The 18,306-nt window shown below is 42.0% G+C and overlaps 1 protein-coding gene across 15 annotated transcripts in view; it reads right to left on the bottom strand.

Annotated features, from left to right (window-relative positions):
- The window catches only part of ENOX1 (ecto-NOX disulfide-thiol exchanger 1), a 485,482-nt gene extending 480,784 nt beyond the window's left edge, over positions 1-4,698 (bottom strand). For 8 of the 15 annotated variants that reach the window (XR_010597786.1, XM_005308166.5, XM_005308169.5 and 5 more), the window contains exon 1: positions 3,650-4,342. The gene's annotated coding sequence lies outside the window, so the exon portion shown is untranslated. Of the gene's footprint in view, positions 1-3,649; positions 4,344-4,369 lie in introns of those variants that run through there. The other 7 variants (XM_042845284.2, XM_005308165.5, XM_042845283.2 and 4 more) reach the window with 3 other exon arrangements.
- Between the last annotated feature and the right edge of the window lie 13,608 nt (positions 4,699-18,306).

The raw sequence follows: 18,306 nt of genomic DNA on the forward strand, positions 1-18,306 counted from the left end.
ATTCAAATTGTGTGTATCTCACTGTTTTAAATGAGCTAGGAACACACCTGTATGTGATATCAATTAATCATATATGACAGCATATTGGATCTTTTAAAAAACATTATGAACCCCCAGAAGTCACTCAGGTATCCAGTTTCTATGCTGAATACAAAATGTTGCTGTTTAATAATGCATATTTGATCAAAGTTTGCCGCTCTCCCACTATCAAATCTTCCTTGTGATTTTATAGATTGCAAATACAAGATGTTTTAACTCTCTCGAATGTAATAAGTACTTTTATTTCACTTGCTTCAAATCTGCAACCAGTTTGGGAGTGAATAAGACAATTAACCACTGCACAACATAGTCTGTTTATATTACAGAAGATGGATACATAAAGCTATATGAAGAACTTTTTGTAAATTTAACAGGGTGTCTTGTCCCTTATGAGCTAGAGGCCTGGGGCCAGCCAACCATGCTTACTAAGGAGGAACAATTGAGCAGGAATTACCTGATTACTCTAAAAGAGCAGCAGGAAGAAGCCAGGCTGCTGGCCCTGGAGAGAGAGTTCTCAGAGAGAACAGAGTGAAATATAGGCTACGTCTACACTGCATCTGGGAGTGAGTTTCCCAGCCCAAGCTGTCAGACTCATGCTAGTGTGCCTAAAATAACTGCATAGCGTAGATATTGGAACTTGAGCTGGGCTGGAGCTTGGGCTAGCATAAGCCCTGAGTCTGTAGACCTGGGATGGGAGGCTCACTCCCAGAAGAAGCACAGATATATCCATATAGGCTGCTGGGATTGAGTAGGCTCCAACAGAAACATGTGAAACTTGGGGAGTGAGATAACTGGGAAGGCCTGTGAGAATCGATGGACTTGAAAACTTCATTAGATCAATAAACACTCAAAATAAAGCAGGAGCACACAACTGGGAGAGGGAAAGACTGAGAATAGCCTTGTAAAGCAGGGAAGATGCTAAGACAGCAGAGAACTTGGGAGATGTGGCCAGTTTCAGGCTGGACGAGACTTCTGAGTTTATTTTTTGAACATTTCAAATTGAACCCTAAGGAGATCAGTTATTGGATTTGTAAAATCTTTTTGGGAGGGCTATTGAGGAACTAAGAGGGGAAACTGAGGTGAGGGGCTGCTTGCAGGGTTGTCTTGAGGCCACAAGGGGGCACCCAGGAGGAGGCCACTCAGAGTAACGTTCTACTATGATATGCATCCGAAGAAGTGGGCAGTAGCCCACGAAAGCTTATGCTCTAATAAATTTGTTAGTCTCTAAGGTGCCACAAGTACTCCTGTTCTTTTTGCGGATACAGACTAACACGGCTGCTACTCTGAAACCTGTTCTACTATAGGGGGACAGGAGCAAGAAGTATAATGCACAAACTGCTCATCACATTAAACTATACAACTCCCTTTGTTACCATAGTTCAATATCACCACCAGAATTTTGAGCACTAAAGCTTGTTAAAAAAGTTGTAAACTGATAGGCAAGCAGCACAGATACTGGGTTAGATTTACAACATGCAATAATGGATTTTTTCAGATAGATGGCAATGCACACAGTGCATTTAAGATTAAAATATGGCCCAGTGTCAAGATTTCATTTCAGTGTTTATAGTCTTACATTAGAGGCATTATTGCATTATCAGAATAACTTTTATAAGGATAATAGTTTAGGACCCACTGTGGCAGTTTATCCATTGATTTCAATGGGAGTATGTTGGGCCACAAGACCTTGAGCACCACAGGTTTTACTTACTAGACTTTCTGTCACTCAAAGAAATGTCAAATTGTAATAAATACAGTGGACAGAGCACATGCTATACTTCTTTTTCATTCCTATAATATCCAACAAATATTGTACAGTAGTTACAGTGGGTAATAAATAGATTTAAGTCAGATTTTTGCAGGTCTAGTAATATTTTATTATAAAAACCAGCGATAAAAATATTTTTAACAACTATTTAGAATTGTTATTTGTAAAAACTTTAGTTATTACCAGTCTTATGTCCTTTTATTCTAACATGCAGAACTGTCAAGCTACAAGCATTTGAGTGAAACTTTAATTGTTTAATTGCAAAACATAGTAAATCCCTTTTTTGCCAAAGTGGAATATTTTAAAAGCAGCTTAAAAGGAAATGAACAGGAGCAAGTCTCACTTATCGTTCTGCACCTGCTTTAGGATTTCGATCGATGACTATCATGATTTGGAAGCATCCACCACCGTTTTGTTTTCTTTTCACAGTAGGTGGTTGCTAGGGAACAAAATACTATTGTCTGATTTCATGATCTATTGCCCAGTTTGCCTGGCAATAATGCTTTCTAAAATTTAACAGAGGTCACTTATTAATTTATTATGTATAAGAAAAATAAAGACTAAGAGAAATATGGAGAGAGAGAGAGAGAATAAGAATCTCATGAAGCCTTTTTAAAACTTATTAAAGAAAAAACATGCAAATATCCCTGGACAATGAAAACAAGCTAATTTAAGTACTCTACTGAAATACACTCACACACAATCATTTTTTTGCAATCATATCTATATTTTTCCCTAACTTGTCCAAGAATATTGTATATCCTTTTCCAAGTGGAACAAGCCTGTAAAGTTCTGTATACATTACACATAATAGAATGTGCAGACAAGAGAGGCATTCGTATCAGAAAGAATTTTGCTATTCAGATTGTACTCACGTTGGGGTCTCCGTTTATTTATGTAATAATTATTGCTTAGTGGGATAGATAGAAAAGTCCAAGTAAGGTTGCTCCTGTGTTCAGTATAACAAAAGATAATGCAGGATACTGTATCTAAAATTGCACACAACAATTCTAACCGTAAAAATGTCACATATTTTTACACTATCAAAGCTTCCTAAACAAGGAATTAAAAAGATTGTTACTGCCAGACAATGTGGGTGCCTGTGATGGCATCGTCAGAACCTAGTAGAAGGCAATCATACTTAGAAATAGAGTGACAGGTGAATATATGTATGCACAGATATAGCCTCAAAGAAAGATTTTAAATAAAACCTGTGGAGTAGCTGTTACTCCATCACGCACACCTGAAATTTCACATCCTACACAACACATACATTAAAAAAAACTTGAAAGGCCTTTGAAATACTATCAATGCATATTACTTTTTTGTTACATTAAAATTTGAGAGAAAATGAATGAGGTATGTTCCAAAAGACATCAAAGCTTTGACATACTACAATGAAACTTGTGATATTAAAAGTAATACAGGCAGCATATAAAATACACAAATCACAGGGATGATCTCAGAGCTCCTTCTCTCCTCAGCCCAGAGTTGAATTTATTCAAATGTCTACCCTCTCCTTAAAGAACCTGACAGTCATTACCAATGTATATTTAAAATTAAGAGTAAGAGTGAAATGTAAGCCAGCTCTCTCCATAGCACACAACAATAAATTAACCCTAGCAATAGGAACAGAGAAATTAGAGACGGACAAGACCTAGCTCACCAAATCCATCCCCTTGCCAAGAGGCAAAATATGCTACCACAAGCGATAGTGTTCAAGTGGTACCTAAGGGTCTCTCTGCCCCTGGCTAGCCGCACACCCATGTCCTGTCATTTCCAACTTCAGTAAAACCTGTCTTAAGTAATCACCCAAGGGACCAAGGAAAAAAAATCAGTCACCTAGTACAGCTGCTCTTTAGTTACAACCAAACTGTCCTGGAAACTGCAGAGAGAGACTTTCCAGGGATGGCTTCACCCAGGGTCCAAGTGATGCTGGTCCTCAGTGCAGGCTCCCCTGGCTGGAGAGGGTTTGCCCCTCCAGCCAATCAGCAAGAGGGAGCCCCGGGTGCCCGACCTACGGGGTGGGTGGGCAGGAGGCGTGCGGCCGGAGGGGCCCTACGCGCTGTCAGCGCCACGCGTGCGGGATGTTATGGGAATGGGGAGATGCCCAGACAGGTTGGGTGGGAGGAAGAGGAACGAGCGTGGCCCGGGGGAGAGTGGCAGCAGCTGCCCTGTCCCCACTCCCGGTGCCAGCAACTGCCTGGGAGGGACCAGCCCGTCCCCGCGGCTGCCAAAAGAAAAATGCCCCCTAGAGAGAAGAACAAACTTTCTGACTCCCCGGGGACCAGCGGCTGGGCTTGCGGGGGGGGGGGGGGGGGGCGGCCGGGGCGCTGCTGGGGAAGAGACACACACCCAGAGGGATGCTGGCGGGGGGAAGGGGGGGTTAGGAGGCAGAGCCGGCAGCAGCTGCGGATGGGCGCTGGAAAGCGGGGGAGCGGCGAGCCCCCCGTGCTCGCCCCCACACGGCAGCGCCCCTTCCGAGCCGGGCGGGGGACCAGGCAGCCGCGGGAAGCGGCAAGCCCGGAGGATGCTGCCGCCGCCCGTCCCTACGCTCCCTACCTGCTGGCGGTGCGGAGCTGCCGGGGCGCGGCGCGGCCCCTTCTCCCTCGGCCGGCGCCGCGCAGCCCCCACCCCTGTCCCGGGCAGAGCGCGAGCCCGGCCGCCGGAGCCTGCAGCGCTGCGGGCGGAGGACGCCCCGTGGCGGCGGGAAGCCCCGGCGAGCGGCGGCGCGGGGCAGCGGCAGCGAGCTGAGCCGGCTTAGGGGCGCTGGAGAAACAGCCGCCTCTGATCCAAAACGTGTGTGTGTGTGTCAGTGTCGGGCTGGGGGTGCGCGCGAGTGTGAGGGATGCGGCAAGGGAGCGAGGGAAAATTCCCCCGCTTAGGAAAACCGTAGACAACTGGCAACGCAGGTGTGCTGGGGAGGGAGCGGGAGCGGGTTGGCGGCTGGTGCGGGGGCAGGGGGGCCTGGGATGGGAGGGAGCGCACAGATCCGCCTGAGCTGCAGGCAGCTGCCGCCGTGCCAGGGCCGCGCACGGGGAAGCAGAGACAGTGGCTTCAGCTCCTCAGGGCAGCAAGTGGTGAATCTGTCAACCACAGACGCCACGGCGACCTTGAAAGGCGCCGGGGCAAACTGGCACTGAGCTGGCAGCCAGTGAATAGGAGGGGATGCTTGTAAGGGGTGGGGACACAAAGGAACTTAGCCCTCAGCCAAGAGCTCTGGGGGAGAAGGACAGAAGGGACCGGAGTGCTTTAAATAAAGAGACTCCGGCTCATTCATAGCTGATGCCCAGAACCTCCTTGTGTCTCCTATTGTGTTAAATGCTAGGCAGCAGGTTGCCACTTTAGTTTACTCTTGTGGGGGGAACGTTGATTACAATATATCCACCCCATTTCAGTCCCTGAAAAGTTCTGTTGCATTAGCTCCCAGGAAAGGGGGCACTGAATTCTGTTTGCTTAGTTACAGCATCAATTATACAGTGAATTATAGAGGAGCAGCTGTAGGAGGTTCCCCACAGGGCTATCTTCAACAGGGAGGAAGGAGTGAGGGGGACAAGGTGGCTGTCAAAGCAAAAATATAACTGCTATTTCTGCTCATTTTATCTGGCATCCTAAGGCCTCCTGAGTTTACACACAGGTCAACACTAAAGAACACTTGTGAAAGGTTTACATCTGCAACCACTTTATTGTCCTGTTCAGTTTCCCAAATGTATGCCCAGTTTGACTGGGTCAGTAATTCTTTAGGAATCTTCCAAGGAGAATTTGGTGCTACAGGAAGTAATGTTAGTAGCACTCTGACCTCTTGAGTTAGTATGGAGTCTAAATCAATATCCTTATCAATATCCTTAACATAACCTCTCTACTCCTGTTGGACATGTATTTTACCTCTGTATTTGGCCCACAATTCAAGAAGGATGTTCTTCTCTTCAATGACAAGCCAAGAGAATGATTTAAAAAGTGCCTTATAGTGATAGACTCAAAGGGTATGTCTACACTTCAATAAAACACTGGTGGCTGGCCGGTGCCAGCTGACTTGCACTCACAGGGCTTGGGCTGCAGGGCTATAAAATTGGAATATAGGCATTGGGCTAGAGCCTGGTCTCTAGCTTAGGCTTGTGGACTCTCTCTCATCACCGGGGCCCAGAGTCCAGGCTCCAGCCCAATCTTGAATGTCTACACTTCAGTTTTTTAGGCCCTCAGCCCCAGGCCAAGTCAGCTGACATAAGCTAGCCACAGGTATTTTATTGCAGTGTAGACATACCCAAAGAGCTTAATCTATTTAGCTTAACAAGGTTAAGGGATGACTTGATCACAATCTATAAGTATCTACCTAGGGAGAAAATAATAACACACTTTTCAGTCTAGCAAAGAAAGGTATAACAATCCAATGACTGGAAGTTGAAGCTAGACAAATTCAGACTGGAATTAAGGTGTCCATTTTTGACAGTGCGAGTAATTAACCATTGAAACAGTTTACCGAGGGTCATGGTGGATTCTCCATCACTGACAATTTTTAAATCAAGACTGGATGTTTTTCTAAAAGAGATGCTGTAGGTATTATTATGGGGAAATTCTACTGCTTGTGTTACAAAGGAGATCAGACTAGGTCAGGGATTGGCAAGCTTTGGCACATGGCCCGCCAGGGTAAGCACCCTGGAGAGCCGGGCCGGTTTGTTTACCTGCCGCGTCCGCAGATTTGGCCGATCGTGGATCCCACTGGCCGTGGTTCACCTCTTCAGGCCAATGGGGGCGGCGGGAAGTGCTGGCCAGCACATCCAGCACATCCCTCAGCCCGCGCCGCTTCCCACAGTCCCCATTGGTCTGGGATGGTGAATCGCAGCCAGTGGGAGCCGCGATCAGCCGAACCTGCGGACAGGGCAGGTAAACAAACCGGCCCAGCCCACCAGGGTGCTTACCCTAGCAGGCCAGGTGCCGAAGATTGCTGATCCCTGGATTAGGTGATCACAATGGTCCCTTCTAGCCTTAGAATCTATCAGTCATGATATTAGGACACTGCTACCGGAGGTGCTTTTTTCCAATGGGACATAAACCTACAGTAGGTCTTGATTGCTTATGGCAGTATTATCCAGCAGACAGGGTGTTAGACTGTGTCAGAAAACCTTGGGTTGTGTTTTTGCACAAGTCACATCACCTCTCTGTGCTTTCTTTATCCCATCTATACAAATGTACATATGTAGTGATCTTTAGTAAACTAGGCTCAGACCCTCAAAGATATAATATCTTTGAGGATCTGAGTCCTAGAGATGAAAAGTGAACTCTGTATGAACTAAGTACTATTATTAACAATTAGATGACACACCTAGTATGAGCAGACGTGTTAATACTGTTTTTGTGGCCGAATTTAAGCTCATGCAGAATGTGTTTACTAATCTAAATTCATCCTGCAATTTCAATTGGAAAAGTGAATTCTTCAAATCCTTTCCTAAATGGTGGTGCAGAGTTGTCATGTGCTGCAAACAGCTGAGGTGTCTGTGTTTTAGTGCTGGATAAAGTGATGCCTTTGTATATCAGTTTACAATGTGGTTCAGAATACGTCTGGTTGATAATTACTTTAGTAAATGTAAAGTAATCGTATCAAACATGGATATTAAAGCAGCATATTAAGCATTTCATATATATTGGATACATCCTAAATTGCTAGTGGTAGAAAGCTGTTGGATTGTTGTTTTATATTTTCTTTCATTCCTGAGGGTCTTCTTTCATTAAAGCATCACTACAGTATATCCAAAGGTGTTGTGCTAATTTTGTATTTACATTACCAGATCATTTTGTGTTTACCAGTAAATACACTTTATGCAACAGAAGTCATTTCCACACCACTAGGCTTGCCTGATTTAAACGGTACTGGCTTGCGTTGCCTCTGTGTGTGGCTTTTTTCCCTGGCTGGCAGGGTTAGTGTCACAGCTTCAGTTTGAGTAATGACAACAAGCAATACTGACACAATTTATACCAACCAACACAAGGACATCCGTGTAGAGGACAAAGCATAGAAACTAATTCACTGCTTTAGGTAAGTGCTAACAACTTATACTCTAAAAAAACAAACAATAATCACCCACCAATGCAAAGATGGGAATGTCTGCCCTGCATTTTCTCACTGTAGTTCATTTTTCACCAGTTTGCCTTTGTTTTGGATAGGACAATGACACAGATAGCTATAAAAGAATAGCTGCTGGAGGCATTTCTATCAGATGCAGTCCTGGTGAAAGAAAGTCATAATTTGACTCCTATATTATTTACACTGGAACAAACCTATTGAATGATGTTACAGAATGTATAGATTTCAATACTGCAAGTACTTACGCACATGCTTAACTTTATATACATGAGTACTCCCACTCAAGTACATTGCCACAAATGGAACTATTCATGCTTAAAATTAAGCATAAGTGTTTGCAGGATCAGGGCATAATTAACAAATATGTCCTAAACCCCAGTCTCTGAAAATAACTCTTAATCTTCTTGCTTGTTTGGTTTGAAAATAAAAACAAAATTAAAAACAAAAAGACTCCACCCAGTATAAACAAGCTCTATTTGACAATTATGTAAGTGGAGAGTGATATGAAACAGAGCTAATATAAAATCTCACCAATGACACTGGAATTGTTTAATATATCTGACTACAGTGATGACATTTTTAAAGGATTATTTTGTCCTGGCAATTAAGTGTCCCTTTAATTGTCTTATACTCTCTCAACTGTACTCACAGAACTCTTTTTGCACACGTCTATACATCCTGAGAAGCAGAAAGGACTTTATCTGTTATGAATTTCACTAGAGCTAGTCCATTTGAGCATTTTGCTATTTGTACTTCAGTAGCTCTTAAGGGCCCTGATAAGGAGCAAGGCTCCACTGCGCTAGGCACTGTACACACACAGGAAGACACATCCCCTGTCCAGAAGACATCACAATGTTTTTTTTAATAACTGAAGTTTTTTTAAATGGAAACAATTTATTTTTGATGTCATCTTTGTAGTCAGAAGGGTGAATTCCCCTAGGCCTGGTCTGGAGCTTTGTTTTTAGCAGAAAATGTGACTGATAGTGTAAACAAAACCAAAAACCCCACCAGACCTCATTTCAGCCCTCATTAATGCACTGACTTCAATAGGAATTGCATAGACACAGCTAAGGGCACAATTAGGCCCTCTGGACTTTTAAAGCTTCAAAAATAGTCATATGTAATTCCTTCTTCTTTGGATTCTGCAAGCTTTAAGAGATTTTTTGAAAGCTGTAAATTCCTATTTATCCACTAAGAGGCTCATAGGCAATCTTCCCCTAATGGAAATGGAACTGTAAAGCTGAAACATTAATATACACAATATGATACATTACACTGGAATGGAACTGTCTCAACCAATCAGAGGACAGGGATGCTATACACTTACAGAGGCATAACCAAGCTGTTTTCTTCCACTTAGTTCCCTGCACTCTGATTCTTGGTATCTGATTTATACTATTACTGTATGGTTAGCTCTCAATAGCCATATGCTATTTGAATCCCTGAACTCTGATTGGCTAATAATGACTATCATCCAATCAGATTGCAGGGCATTGTATGATTATTGTACAGCGATTTTTCCAATAACTGTACTGTGAATATGTAAATATCACTATTCCACCTACTACAATCCTTCTGCTCTGATTGGCTTCTGTGCTTTGATTATTCTGATTACTAGCCAGCAGCCAAAATACCCCCCTCATCTGCTCACTCCGTTACGATGATGTACGTGAAAGAGATTAAGAAAAATAACAAACACAAAAGAAAATGGGGCATGAAACTGATCAAAAAAACTTCTGACTCCTTTCCTTCTTTCTGGCCTTACTCTGCTCCCATGGGAGTTTTGCCAGTGCCTTAAATAGCATCATATTTGTATGTTTCTTCTCATCCCTTTCTCACACTTTCCTCTGTACGAGTCATTGGGGTCCTTATTCCTATAACAACTGCCATATATTTGCATTTATATTGCTTATCCACACTACGAGAATCCACCCTTTTCCTCCAAATTCGGCCTTGAAACAAAATATAAACAAAAAGTATAAGCTTTTATCATGGGGGGGTAGTATAGGGGCTGGATGGGTCAATGTACTTTTCAGCCAGTTCACTTCAGCCACTGCAAAAACCATCAGTGAAACCAGCACCACATTGGCATGCTTATCAGAGAAGCCCAAGACTGAATAAGTATTGAAGACCGAACCACCTGAGGACTTTTGCTGTAGCAGAACTCTAGCACATTGGTAGAACTCTGTGGGAAACCTTGCACTAAACTAGTTGTATTGCATGAAATCAATAGAGGACTCCATTTTTCATTAGAGTTGGGCACTTCATTAGGCACTTCCTAAGCACACAAGGGTAAACCTCGTTCTCACTTACTCTGTGTAAATGTGAAGTTACTTGGGATTTACATCCTAATGCAAAGCAGAATTAGGACAGGAATAGCTAGTCAACAAGCAGAGCTATATTTGCTTTTTTACTTCATTTTGTAAATTCCACATTACTACTGCAGTACAACTTTTCTAAAATATAGCCCTCAGGCAGTAGCATTCTCAAGGTTGTGTAGGTGCTGCTGGTTCCGCAGATGCTGCCCTCTCTCCCTATGTAATGAAGTGGCAGCTGAGATCAGCTGAGGTGCTCAAGATAACTGTTCCTAGATTAAATATCCGTCCCCAGTGAAATCCCGTCCCCAGTGAAGTTAATGGGAGTTCTGTCAGTGACATTAATAGGGTCAGGATTTCATTCTGGGATAGCGATAGCAGAATGCATTAACTAGACAGCTGTTGATTGGAATTTACCTTTCCATACTAGACCAACAGGGCTGAACTCCTGACATTTAGAACATGATGTCAGGTCCATCTCTTTTCTCCATGGGTTGGAGCTAGATACAGCATATTTAGATGCCTTTGGGGCAGAGGGGAGACTACTTTTGTTGACATAAGTTATCAGAGATGTATTTCTTTTTAATATTGCACATATATCTCAAGAGGCTGTAATTCAGCTCATTTTACAAACTGATAAATAAAGGAGAGTTATTCGCCTTCCCAATGAAGAAACCTGCAGAAAGAGGACTGGGGGGAGCTAGCTAACTGCAAGACTGAGCTTCCAGGAAACTGCTCCCTGCATGGAAGGGCAAATTGGGGGGAGGGGTCAGAGTGGGCAGAGGCCATGGCTTCCTGTTTCCTGTGCAGATCCATGGAGAAAAGAGCCCTCTGTTGTAAAGAGGTAAAAGGGCAGCCCTCCATGAAGAGGCTGCCCTTCCATGTTGCTGCTCTTACTCTTATCTTCCCACTTCAAATACTATGTTGATGGCCTTGATTAAAAAACAAAAACAAAAAAAAAAAAAAACAGATGGAATAGAATCGAAACAGTATAGTTCTGGCAAGAGTCATGCTGCTTTTCCCACAGAGCAGCCATTCTGGAAGGGACTCTACAGGAATTAATACTACTTGACTCCACTTTAACTGCCAGTGAGGTACTTTTTTATTCAATTTTTCAATAATCATTTTGAAAAAAGTAGCATGCACTCACTTGTCCCATTTTTCAGATGGTGCCAGTGTCTCTTTAAAATACATATTAGACATCTTATTTAATAAATAAATAATAATAATGCTAATTCATAATTTACCCTGAAATATGTTCACCCTGGTCTTGCTCTGAAAATACCATAGCAGCCAGAGCTACAAAAACATTCCACCAGATAATTGGCACAACAGTTGAGCCAGCACAGTGCTCGCTCTCTGTTTTAAACTTCCTCAAATCATCTAGGTTTAGAAACCATGTAACTTAATTGGATTGCTACAGAGCTGACAGTTCTCCATGTACTGTGTGCTAAGAATTGCATCGTTGCTGTACAACTGGATACAAAAGCTAATGCTGTCAGTTCTGAGGACTGTTATGCATTATGACTAGCCTCACATCTTGTGTTTAATCTCCCAGTCGCCATTAGAAAGGAAAAACAACACGTTTTGTTCTTCTTCCTCCCCACCTTTGAAGACTTACACTTGGAAAAAACAGAAAACACTTGACAGGATTTGGGCCTAATCCTGAAAGCCCTTATTCACATGGGTTATTCTCACACAGGCAAGTAGTTCCACTGGAGTCCTGATGAATTCAAGTAGGCTCATCACAAGAGTAAGGATTACTCAGGTGAGTCAGGTGCTGCATCGAGCTATATGTTTTGTTATTAAGAGATGCTATTCAGCATTTCCCAAGGACAAAATACAAAAGCAATCTATGAGGAAATAGTAAGTAAACTAAATACAGAAAGAAAGCCAATGCAGGTAATAACAACATTAATACATTTTAAAATGCAGTTCCAATTTTTTGTAATGTGCTGCTTAGCTATTTTACCATATCAATATACCTTCTGTTAACTGATGTCCTCTACTTGACTAGCTGGTAAATTTTCCAAAGCACAAATGACAGTTAGGTGCCTAACTCTCATTGAAATTTACTGGGAATTAGGTACCTAACTGCCATTTGTACCTTGCAAAATCTTCTCCTCGTTGTGTAGTAAGAACTCTTTTGAAAGAGAAGATAGCACAAAGGTCAAAACAGCAGTCTCTTTTCTGCTGATTCCTGAATTCCAGTTGTATTTTATTAACTCTGCCAATTTTGTAATATGGACTTTATTTCATTTATAATTAACTCAGAGCAGGATTCTGGAAGGGAATGAATAATCCTCTTTATCATTACATATAGTTCTAAGCATCCCTCACAGTACTATCTGGTACAGAGGTAATATTATAGGGTGGGGTTTTCAAAAGTCTTTCCCACTTTGAAGTCTCGGTGCCTTTCCCACTTTGAAGTCAATGGGAGTTGAGTTAACTCAATGCTGGGTGTTTTGCAAGCAGAGTTGAAGAAATGCTGAATGCTTCTGAAAATACCCCTCTTCAGATACCTCTAATCTTTTTTAAAATAAACATAGACCAAACTAGGTATCTGGAGATAATGCATTTCTAGGCCAGTAGAAATCCATAAAAACACGGGGCAGGAATCTAAAGGATCTAGTCTCCTCTTGGGGACTATTAGTTGGGTACTATTAGAGAGTAACATTCTCTACCCAATGGAATCCTTCCATTTCTAGCAGTTGCAGTCAGGGAGCACTGCCACAGTTTTTTGCAACCCATCAATCAGAAGACTTTTCTCCTTCCTTCTTCAGGTGATCACATTTCCCTTCCCCCCGCCCTCCTTTCACAGACATACTGGGAAGATTGTCAAGTGGTAGCCCACTGTAGGGTTATTACTTTCTCCAAGTCAAAGATTTCTCCTGGCCTACCTTGCATGTGAAGATCTTTCTGAGTAGTCCACAAGAATATTCACTGTTATGCTGCAATACAATGGTCCTGCAAACCATAACAGTATGTAAAACTAAGACAAAATACAATGTTATCATTTCTTTTAAAGCAACAAACCTTCAGTTCACGTGATTTCTACCTGGCACACATGGCATCCTTACGATTTGCAAATAGGCAGGAATTCTATTTGAGCAGGGAGGATCTTATTATCCTGTGTTCCATCATCTAAAATTGAAACCATAATTGATTTCCACTGTCTTTTACATGTGGGTCTTGTCTGCCAAGTCAAACTCCTTTTTAACCCTCCTTGTAGCAAAGCTACAAACAACAATAATCACCCATCAAAACAAAAAATTCACAGCCCACCAAAACAGGTAGGCAAGATCGATAATTAGCTTCCCTGTTTGATGTCAGGGACAAATAATAATATGTTGTGGTTCTACACTTCCTTTCATCCAAGGATCTCATGACACATAGCAAACATTTGCTAATTCATTTATCTGGAATGTATAGAGATCAGTTCTCAAGCCACTAAAATGCAGCCACCTTTCGGTTGGAAAGCAGCTCTTTAACAATGCAGAGCAATGTCATACAACACTTTAGGGAAGAAAAAGAAGAATAAAGTATTCAGATGAAACTGAAGACAGAATTTATGTAGGCAGCTCATAAGTACCTGAGTTGGAATTATGCCAGGACACTGGGGTTAACATCACTACTCTTACAACACTTCTATTTAAGTGGAATATAGAGAAGAAGTAACAACAAGAATTCTGAATTAAAGTAGTGTGAACTGAACTGCTGCAGATTTCAGTCCAATTAAAATTGACAGCCTAGTGAAGCAGATACACATAGCACACAGATAAATATAGAAAATACAATTTTTATTTTTTTTTGCAATCTATCTTCTTCACTCAGTATTTCTTCCTCTGGATATTTCAGTTCATTTTCTTAATCTTTTGATGCCAGGAAACTATCATTGACTGGAAACACTTACTAGCTTTTTCAGACAGTTTTCATAACTTAAAATAAAGATGGAAAACTGTATCATGCTAAATGTTTCAGCAATGCATTTCTCTCCTCTTCCAAGGCTTGCAGTATTAAAGTTGCATTGGCTGTGGAGCAGAAGATTAGAGAGAGCAACAGCTTTTAACCTTAAATAGTAAATTATGCTGAAGCCACTAAGTCTGCCTTTTAAGCACACATAGTACAAACATTACAGATTTGAAGCTTATAGCTAAATGACACACATCCTGAACCACTGACAAATATTTTGCAGTGATTAATTTCTAGAAGGTGAACACAACAAACTTCCTCCTTTTTCCCTCCCGGAAGAAATATGCCTGTAATAGCAGAAAACATATTACAGTATTTACTTTTGATCCTGCAGTCCTTACCCGCATGGGTAACCCTTACTCATACAAGCAGAACCATTGACATCCCAATGAGGTTAAGAGGATTACTGGAGTGTTAGGATTCCCAGTCTCATAGAGGTGTTGTTTAAGTAATGTTTCCAAAGCACTTTGAAAGTCCCGGGTAACAGCTGCTGTTTATTATAAGTGTATATTATTATTTATTATTATAGAATGGCTACAACAGTGTTTATAACTGCCCATTGCCTAAACCTTTTCTAAGTTATGTTGGTCGGGTAGGGAGATGTCCCTTGAAGCAGCTCTATTATTTAACAGAGGAATGAAAAGAAGCAACCTAGTATTTTTAAGAGCAGAGCAGAAGAAAACTCCCCTGGGCAGTGTCCTATTGCCCTCTAGATCCATTATTGTTTCTAAAATGTTTTTTTCCATTTAAGGGATCACCACCAAATCTTCCACAGGAAGCACTGGAAAGGGACATAAAGTTAGGGCTATATTGAGCTTATAAGTAACATCTCTTAAAATGGAGGTTTGATTTATGTTATACTAACAACCAGGTTTTAGGGGTGGGAGCCTCTAGCTTGTAGTTATGAATCTTTTATAATGTAATAAATGGTGCCATCTACTGGTTATTTTTTGCTTTGGCTCAACATCAGGCTTTTGATTATACAGTATTGCTACTGCAAGTAGAATTAAAATTCAAAAAGAAATCACACTCATATTATTTTGTATAGTGTGTTTCATACGCATTGCCTCTCTGAATGCTTTACAGCAGCTTCTGTAAAGCAAACAATTCCAAAGTTAAATAGTACTTACTAACAGGAAGAGAGAGAAATTACAAGATGTCTAGTTGAAATGTCTCTAGTTGAAAACTGAAATTGGATGAAGGCTTGATGAGGAAGAGGGATGTAATTAAGGTGACCCAGATGGAAGGAGTGGCACAGGGGAAGGCTGTTGCCCCAGCAGTGATGAGATCGATCATACAGAGAGGATGTGGTTCAGACGTTCCTAATTTATGTCCATGGTTAAAAATCTCAGTAAAAGTACTTTGTTATAGAGTGATGCTGTTTGTTTTAGTCCCTGCCCCAGCCGCTTTTTTTTTTTTTAAACAAAGCAGCACTCACAGAAACAGTGTAGATAGATATGGAAATTATAAGGCTGTTTCTGTTCCCAGATCTCAGTGCAGTTATTCCTGGTATACAGCAGTGTGCATGGGAACATAAGTGGCCCTGTGAATGTGTCTCAAATGCTGGGCCACATTCTAATTTCAGTTACAATCCCATTGATTCTCAGGAGGCTGTGCTGGTGTAACTGAGAGCTGAATTTGGCACAAAAAATCTTGTCTGTTTGTTTGTTTTTTCAATATCTTTGGATAATGCTCATTAGCCCCCTTAAAATCTATAATAATATGCAAATCCATTTTTGTAATGGTGGTTGTAATCTGTTGGGAAGCAGCTTATCAGAGGACTTGGGAGAGGTCAGAAGTCCTGGGATTTATTGCTGCCACAACTTGCGATGTGCTAGTGGACAAGTTATAACTTTTTGTGTCTCAGATTCACATCTGTAAAATGAAGATCACACTTATGCAGGGGCGGCTCTATGTATTTTGCCGCCCCAAGCACAGCAATCAGGTGGCTTTCGGTGGCATGCCTGTGGGAGGGCCGCCGGTCTCGCTCCTTCTGCGTACCCGCTGCTGAATTGCCACCAAAACCTCAGACCAGCAGACCTCCTGCAGGCATGCCGCCGAAAGCTGCCTGTCTGCCGCCCTCACAGCGACCGGCAGGCTACCCCCCGCGGCTTGCCGCCCCAGGCACAGGCTTGGTGCGCTGGTGCCTGGAGCCGCCCCTGCACTTATGTGCCTCATAGATTCATCTGAGATCCTTGGAAGTGCAAGGTACTATCATGGAGTTGCTGGGCAAGACTCCATAGTTAAGGATGCATTATAAATGTCAGTTTAATAGGAGCGTTAACCCTTTATTTTGTAATTAGTTTTAGATGTTTTCTTTCAGATCTGAGCATATATACTCTCCTAATGAGGTTGACCTTGGCAATCTCTGCTTTTTGTTCCTTTGCTCCAGCGCTTGTAAGAGTCCAAAGAGCAAAGAGATCCCCATTTCTTCTTGTGAGCATCTTTATATGCCCTTCCCCCAGAGTTCAAACTGATGGGATGAGCACTCCTGCACGTAACTTCTTCTTGTGTGGATGAGGCAATCAACAAAGTTTTTGTCCTACAATGGCGCATTTAGTTTTGATAGTCCTTTTGACGGATGGGGAAACCACTCTTCCTGCCTGGGTTTACAAGTTCAGAGCAGGCATTTTTTACAATTATAAAGCAAAATGTAAAGATTACCTTATAGCATGGGATACAGCCATTATAAATAAGATTAATGCATGCAGCAATTTACAAACATTTTATAGAGACTAAACACATCTTTACAAGTTTAACACTTATCTTGAACATTATTAACATATAGATGAGCAGTCTTCATGCCAGGCAAACAAAGCCATCAGGAGAGCAAGTGGGGAAAAAGGTGATCATTTAACAATCTCAGTGGGGGATAGATACTATATCCCCAGGAAGATTTCCTGTCTCTTGAAGCAGGGCCAATGAACTTCGAGAGAGATACTTTCCAAAGGTTTATTGGACTATAAAGCGATGGTCAGAGAACCCCTAAGTTATCCTTCACCTGAGGAGACGAAGAAAACCAGCCGCTTGGACTCTGTGGGGATCCTGACTAAGAGCTAGTCAGCCATTGCTGGAAAAGGAAGGCTGATGACGAATCTACCTTGAACAGAGATTGTAGCTTGTTAATTTATTTCTTAGCCATTAGAAAGTGCAATTTTACTTTTTGTGTGTGTTTGTAACTCTTTCTGTCTTTATCCCTTATACCTCAACACTCTTAAAATCTCTCTCTTTTTGTTTAAATAAATGTACTTTACTTTTTATCTAAGCCAGCTTAGTGTTTTGATTGAACTGACGTGATTGTTAACTCCAGTCAAGATAACAAAGTGCTGTTTCTATCTCTTTAAAGGAGCAGTGAACTTAGTATCCTCTGTGAATGTCCAGCAATAGGAGCTGTGCACTGCAGAGAGACATCTCTGAGGAGCTCAGGGGCTGGAGTTCACTGTTTGTTATGAAGTTGGCCTGGGAGAGCCCTGAATAGTTTGCTGGCAAGGCAGGCAAATTGGTGCACCAGGGAGTTGTCACACAACTTTGCTGCAGCAAAGCATCTAGTTGCTGAAACGGAGACAGGTAGCACAGTGGCTCACAGTTCTAGATATCCCCAGCAACTTGTCACAGTGATGCGAAAAGCAAAAAAATAAAAATTGGGTTTCTGCTTCCTTTTGGGTCCTTTATGAAGCATAAAGAAGGTCTGAAATGGTTATTAACGTTTTTTTATTTCTTGATTGTTTTTCTAACAATATCAGGATGTGAGAATGTCAGGAGTGCCATGTCTGGTCCTCCCTGCTTTTGCTGCAGGTCCTCTTGAGTGTTTCAAAGCTTGTTTATTGTGAGTTCTAAAGTACTTAACATAAACTGGTGTGCTGTATCCTTAACAAAACTCCTTTCTCCAAAACGTGGGTTAGCCATCGAAGTCAAATAGAGCTTAAGCCCTGCCCTGCCCAATTAGTTATCTTTCACTCTTGTAATGTCACCATTATACTAGTTCTCCAGTTGTCACAACACTGGGGGCCCGATCATGCCTTCATGAGCTGTGTGTAGACTTATGCTGCCTGCACAGCAATGTTTAGAGCGTTAACTGCTTATGGCATTGTCCCCCGAAAATTCCCCAGACCGTGAGTTATATTTTGACACTG

The sequence above is a fragment of the Chrysemys picta genome, chromosome 1 (assembly GCF_011386835.1).
Source record: "Chrysemys picta bellii isolate R12L10 chromosome 1, ASM1138683v2, whole genome shotgun sequence".
NCBI lineage: Eukaryota > Metazoa > Chordata > Testudines > Emydidae > Chrysemys > Chrysemys picta.